This window comes from Euprymna scolopes, chromosome 46, assembly GCF_053919585.1.
Source record: "Euprymna scolopes isolate OS-2025 chromosome 46, ASM5391958v1, whole genome shotgun sequence".
Classification (NCBI taxonomy): domain Eukaryota; kingdom Metazoa; phylum Mollusca; class Cephalopoda; order Sepiida; family Sepiolidae; genus Euprymna; species Euprymna scolopes.
The window spans coordinates 19119768-19126051 of record NC_136527.1 but is presented as its reverse complement, the minus strand read 5'-3'; the positions used below and the strand labels follow the sequence as shown (position 1 = coordinate 19126051).

The following is a 6284-nucleotide window of genomic DNA, read 5'->3' as shown; positions in this document are numbered from 1 at the left end:
TAGATATATTTCCATATGTCTGAATACCCTATATACAAATTTTCTAATCTGTAGATCAAATATTTGTTGAATATATAGGTTGAAAATTGTTCTTACTCTCTCTCTCTCTCTCTCTCTGGCTACCTCACACACACATTCTAACTTTTATAGATATAATAGATAGATTATGCTAGATATATTTCCATATGTGTGAATACCCTATATACAAATTTTCTAATTTGTAGATAAAAAATTTGTAGAGTGCATAGGTTGAGAATTGTTCTCTCTATCTCTCACGCACACACATTCTAACTTTTAAAGATATAATAGATTATGCTAGATATATTTCGATATTTCTGAATACCCTATATATAAAAATTTGTTGAATGTATAGGTTGAGAACTGTTCTCTCTCTCTCTCTCTCTCTCTCGCTCACACACACACACATTCTCACTTTTATAGATATAATAGAAAGATTATCCTAGATATATTTCTATTTGTATGAATACTCTATATACACATTTTAAAATCTGTAGATAAAGAATTTGTTGAGTATATGGGTTGAGAATTGTTCTCTCTCTCTCTCTCTCTCTCTCTCACACACACACACACATTCTCACTTTTATAGATATAATAGATTATGCTAGATATATTTCCATATGTCTGAATACCCTATATACAAATTTTCAAATCTGTAGATAAAAAATTTGTTGAGTATATAGGTTGAGAATTGTTCTCTCTCTCTCTATCACACACATTCTCACTTTTATAGATATAATAGACAGATTATGCCAGATATATTAAAATATGTCTGAATGCCCAATATACAAATTTTGAAATCTGTAGATAAAAAATTTGTTGTATACATAGGTTGACAATTGTCCTCTCTCTCACACACACACACATTCTCACTTTTATACATATAATAGATAGATTATGCTAGATATATTTCTATATGTCTGAACACCCTATATACAAATGTTCAAATCTGTGGATAAAAAATTTGTTGAATGTATAGGTTGAGAATTTTTATCTCTCTCTTTTTCTCTCTCTCTCTCTCTCGCTATCTCACACACACGCATTCTCACTTTTATAGATAAAATAGATAGATTATGCTAGATATATTTCCATATGTCTGAATACCCTATATACAAAGTTTCAAATCTGTAGATAAAAAATTTGTTGAATATATAGGTTTAGAATTGTTCTCTCTCTCTCTCACACACACATTCTAACTTTTGTAGTTATAATAGATAGATTATGCTAGATATATTTCCATATGTCTGAATACCCTATATACAAATTTTCTAAACTGTAGGTAAAAAATTTGTTGAGTATGTAGGTTAAGAATTGTTCTCTCTCTCTCTCACACACACACACACACAAGTTCTCACTTTTATAGATATAATAGATAGATTATGCTAGATATATTTCTATATGTCTGCCTACCCTATATACAAATTTCCAAATCTGTGCCCAAAAATGTGTGGAATATATAGGTTGAGAATTGTTCTCTCTCTCTCTCTCTCACACATATTCTCACTTTTATAGGTTATATAGGTTGAGAATTTTTTGCTCTTTCCATCACTCACATTCACACTTTTATAGATATAATACATAGATTATGCCAGATATATTTACATATGTCTGAATACCCAATATACACATTTTCAAATCTGTAGATAAAAAATTAGTTGAATATATAGGTTGAGAATTGTTCTCTCTCTCTCTCTTTCTCTCTCTCTCACACACACATTCTCACTTTTATAGATATAATAGATAGATTATGCTAGATATATTTCCATACGTCTGAATACCCTATATCCAAATTTTCTAATATGTAGATAAAAAATTTGTTGAATATATAGGGTGAGAATTTTCCTTCCTCTCTTTCTCTCTCTCTCTTTCTCACACACACACAAGCTGAAAATTGTTCTCTCTCTCTCTCTCTGACTCTCTCTCTCTCTCTCACACACACACACATGGTCATTTTATAGATATAATAGATAGGTTATGCTAGATATATTTCTATATGTCTGAATACCCTATATACAAATTTTTAAATCTGTAGATAAAAAATTTGTTGAGTATATAGGTTGAGAATTGTTCTTTCTCTCTCTCTCACACACACATTCTCACTTTTATAGATATAATAGATTATGCTAGATATATTTCCAAATGTCTGAATACCCTATATACAAATTTTCAAATCTGTAAAGATAGAATTTGTTGAATATATAGGTTGAGAATTGTTCTCTCTCTCTCTCTTTCACACACATTCTCACTTTTATAGATATAATAGATAGATTATGCTAGATATATTTCCTTATGTCTGAATACCCTATATACAAATTATCAAATCTGTAGATACAAAATTTGTTGAGTATATAGGTTGAGAATTGTTCTCTCTCTCTCTCTCTCTCTCTCACTCACTCACTCACTCACTCACTCACACACACACACACACATTCTACCTTTTATAGATATAATAGATTATGCTAGATATATTTCCATATGTCTGAATACCCTGTATACAAATTTTCAGATCTGTACATAAAAATTAGTTGAATATATAGGTTGAGAATTGTTCTCTCTCTCTCTCTTCTCTCTCTCTCTTTCACACACATTCTCACTTTTCTAGATATAATAGATAGATTATGCTAGATATATTTCCATATGTCTGAATACCCTATATACAAATTTTCTAATCGGTAGATAAAAAATTTGTTGAATATATAGGGTGAGAATTGTACTTACTCTCTCTCTCTCTCTCTCTCTCTCTCTCTCACGCACACATTCTCACTTTTATGGATATAATAGATAGATTATGCTGGATATATTTCCATATGTCTGAATACCCTATATACAAATGGTCAAATCTGTAGATAACAAATTTATTGAATAGATAGGTTGAGAATTGTTCTCTCTCTCTCTCTCTCGCAACCTTACACACACAACCACACGCAAACATTCTGACTTTTATAGATATAATAGATCGATTATGCTAGATATATTTCCATATGTCTGAATACCCAATATACAAATTTTCAAATCTGTAGGTAAAAAATTTGTTGAATATATAGGTTGAGAATTGTTCTCTCTCTCTCACACACTCACATTCTCACTTTTATAGATATAATGTATAGATTATGCTAGATATATTTCTATATGTCTGAATACCCTATATACAAAGTTTAAAATCCGTAGATAAAAATACGTTGAGTATATAGGTTGAGAATTGTTCTCTCTCTCTCTTACGCACACACACACACACACACACACACACACACACACACACACACATTTTCACTTTTATAGATATAATAGATAGATTATGCTAGATATATTTCCATATGTCTGAATACCCTATATACAAATTTTCAAATCTGTAGATAAAAAATGTATTGAATATATAGGTTGAGAATTGTTGTCTCTCTCTCTCTCTCTCTCTCTCTCTCTCTCTCTCTCTCTCTCTCTGGCTACCTCACACACACACACATTTTCACTTTTATAGATATAATAGATAGATTATGCTAGATATATTTCCATATGTCTGAATACCCTATATACAAACTTTCAAATCTGTAGATAAAAAATTTGTTGAGTATATAGGTTGAGAATTGTTCTCTCTCTCTCACACGAAACTGTGCGCTCGGCTTCTTCCCCCCCTTCCCACCCCAAATGCTTGGGAAACTGTGCACTGTTTTTGTTGGTTTTCAAGCTGCCTCTTCCCCCCCCCCACACACACACAGTTTAACAGTAGTAGGAGGTCAAGAGAAAGAGGGTGAGAGAGAGAGAAGAGTAAGTTGGTGAGAGAGAGAGAAAAGAGAAAGAGGGTGTTGGTTTTATATTTTTATTATCGTCTAATATTTTGAAAGCTGAATTTCTAATAAAATGTGCATCTATAGGAGATAATGCCTGGGAATGTGTTCCTCCCCCCCACAGTTTAACAGTGGTGTGACGTCAAGAGAAAGAGGGTGAGAGAGAGGGAAGAGTAAGTGGGTGAGAGAGAGAAAGAGAGAGAAAAAAAAAGAAAGACGGTGTTGGTTTTGTGAAAAAAGTTGTTATTTACAATTGTTCGCATTCTTGGCCTTTTGGTCAAGATCAAAGTGTAGTATCTGTTCTTCAGATGCTGCACTTCTATTTCTTGTTCTCTTTCGGTGGAGGAGAAATCCTCCACGACTGAGACAATTTTTATTTTTGTACCTTTTCTCCACGTTAAAAAACGACCCTGGTGTCTAACTCTGTCCCGTGGGGAGGCATAGTAAATAGGTACAATTGTTCGCCATTAGTGGATGTTGACGTCACGTCACGTGACATGACTAAGCGTTTTTTTTTTTTAGTATGAATAACATTTTTTGTTTTAATTATAAAGTCTACACTTAATTTTATAGAAAATGATGTATATATAATAGAAAAAAAAAATTACTGGTTTTGTTGGATTCAAGTGGATCCCCCCCTCCAGTTTAAGAGATAGCAGGTCACGTGGTAATATACAAAATGGCTAGCGTAAATATAAAGATCGGTTTTTTTATCGACGAATATTTTGAAAGCTGAATTTTTTTTTATTCCTGTACATTTTTTCCTGATATTTTTCGTTAAAACTCTTGTATAAATACTATTTTTAACCAGTTAAATACGTTGGAGACATTGTCATGGAGTTTAATAATCTCTAGAACAAAGCAGAAGAGAAATTACAAAAGTATCGGTAAAACAAAGTGTTTGTTTACATTTGTTCGCCATTACTGGATGTTGACGTCACGTCACGTGACATGACTAAGCGTTTTTGGATTATGTAATATTAACATTAAAATGACAGGTTTTTTTTGGGGCCCCCCTAGGAGAGAAATGATCAGTTCACCCCCTTTTAATGGTCCGTTTGGTGTGGAATTTCGATATTTGTCATGCGGGTGATCAAGGTTCAATATGATACATAATTTGTCAACTTTGGTTGTGTCTGTCAAAAGTTTGAGCTGACGTCACGTCACGTGACACGTATTGAATAACGTTAAAATGACAGGTTTTTTGGGGGGCCCCCCTAGGAGAAAAACGATCAGTTGACCCCTTTCTACTGGTCCGTTTGACGTGAAATTTCGATATTTGTCATCCGGGTGATCAAGGTGCAATATGATACCAAATTTGTCAACTCTGGTTCCGTCTTTCAAAAGTTTTAGCGTTACAAACAAACATACATACATACATACATACATACACACCGATTTTTGCCTTTTATATATATAGACTAGCAGGGCTACCCGGCGTTGCTCGGGACCGTATAAACAATGAAAAAACAAAAGCAGATATTGAACATATGTTTTATTCTTAGGGGAGAGGAATCTTTCATCTCAAGTTTTAGCATTAAAAACAAACATTTGTCTTTTATATATATAGATAATGACAGGTTTTTGGAGGGCCCCCCTTGAAGAAAACTGATCAGTTGACCTACTTCTAGTGATCCGTTTGACGTGAAATTTCGTTATTTGTCACCCGGGTGATGAGGCTTCAATATGATAGCAAATTTGTCAAGTTTGGTTGTGTCTGTCAAAAGTTTTAGCGTTACATACAAACCTACATACACACAGATGTTTGGGATTTGGGGGCCCCCCTTGAAGAAAACTGATCAGTTGACCCACTTCTAGTGGTCTGTTTGACGTGAAATTTCGATATTTGTCATCCGGGTGATGGAGCTTCAATATGATACCACATTTGTCAACTTTGGTTCCGTCTGTCAAAAGTTTTAGCGTTACAAACAAACATACATACATACATACATACACACAGATTTTTGGCTTTTATATATATAGACTAGCAGGGCTACCCGGCGTTGCTCGGGACCGTATAAACAATGAAAAAACAAAAGCAGATATTGAACATATGTTTTATTCTTAGGGGAGAGGAATCTTTCATCTCAAGTTTTAGCGTTAATGACAGGTTTTTTGGGGGCCCCCCTCGAAGATAACTGATCAGTTGACCAACTTCTAGTAGTCCGTTTGACGTGAAATTTCGATATTTGTCATCCGGGTGATGGGGCTTCGATATGATACCAAATTTGTCAAGTTTGGTTCCGTCTTTCAAAAGTTTTAGCGTTACAAACAAACATACATACATACATACATACACACCGATTTTTGCCTTTTATATATATAGATTACATTCATATAAAGAATTCATGTTTTCGTTTCCAAAAAAATTCTCGGGTGTCCATACATACGTAATCACCTGAAAAAACTAGAATCTCACTTTCGACAGAAAAAAGCAAAAATGAAAAGCGGCATTCACCTGGGATGGGTTGAACCGAGCCCTAA

The 6284-nt window shown here is 33.6% G+C and overlaps 1 pseudogene; it reads left to right on the top strand.

Moving 5' to 3' along the window:
• The first annotated feature begins 4056 nt into the window (after positions 1-4056).
• Positions 4057-4190, top strand: LOC145271808 (U2 spliceosomal RNA; annotated as a pseudogene).
• The last annotated feature ends 2094 nt before the right edge of the window (positions 4191-6284 follow it).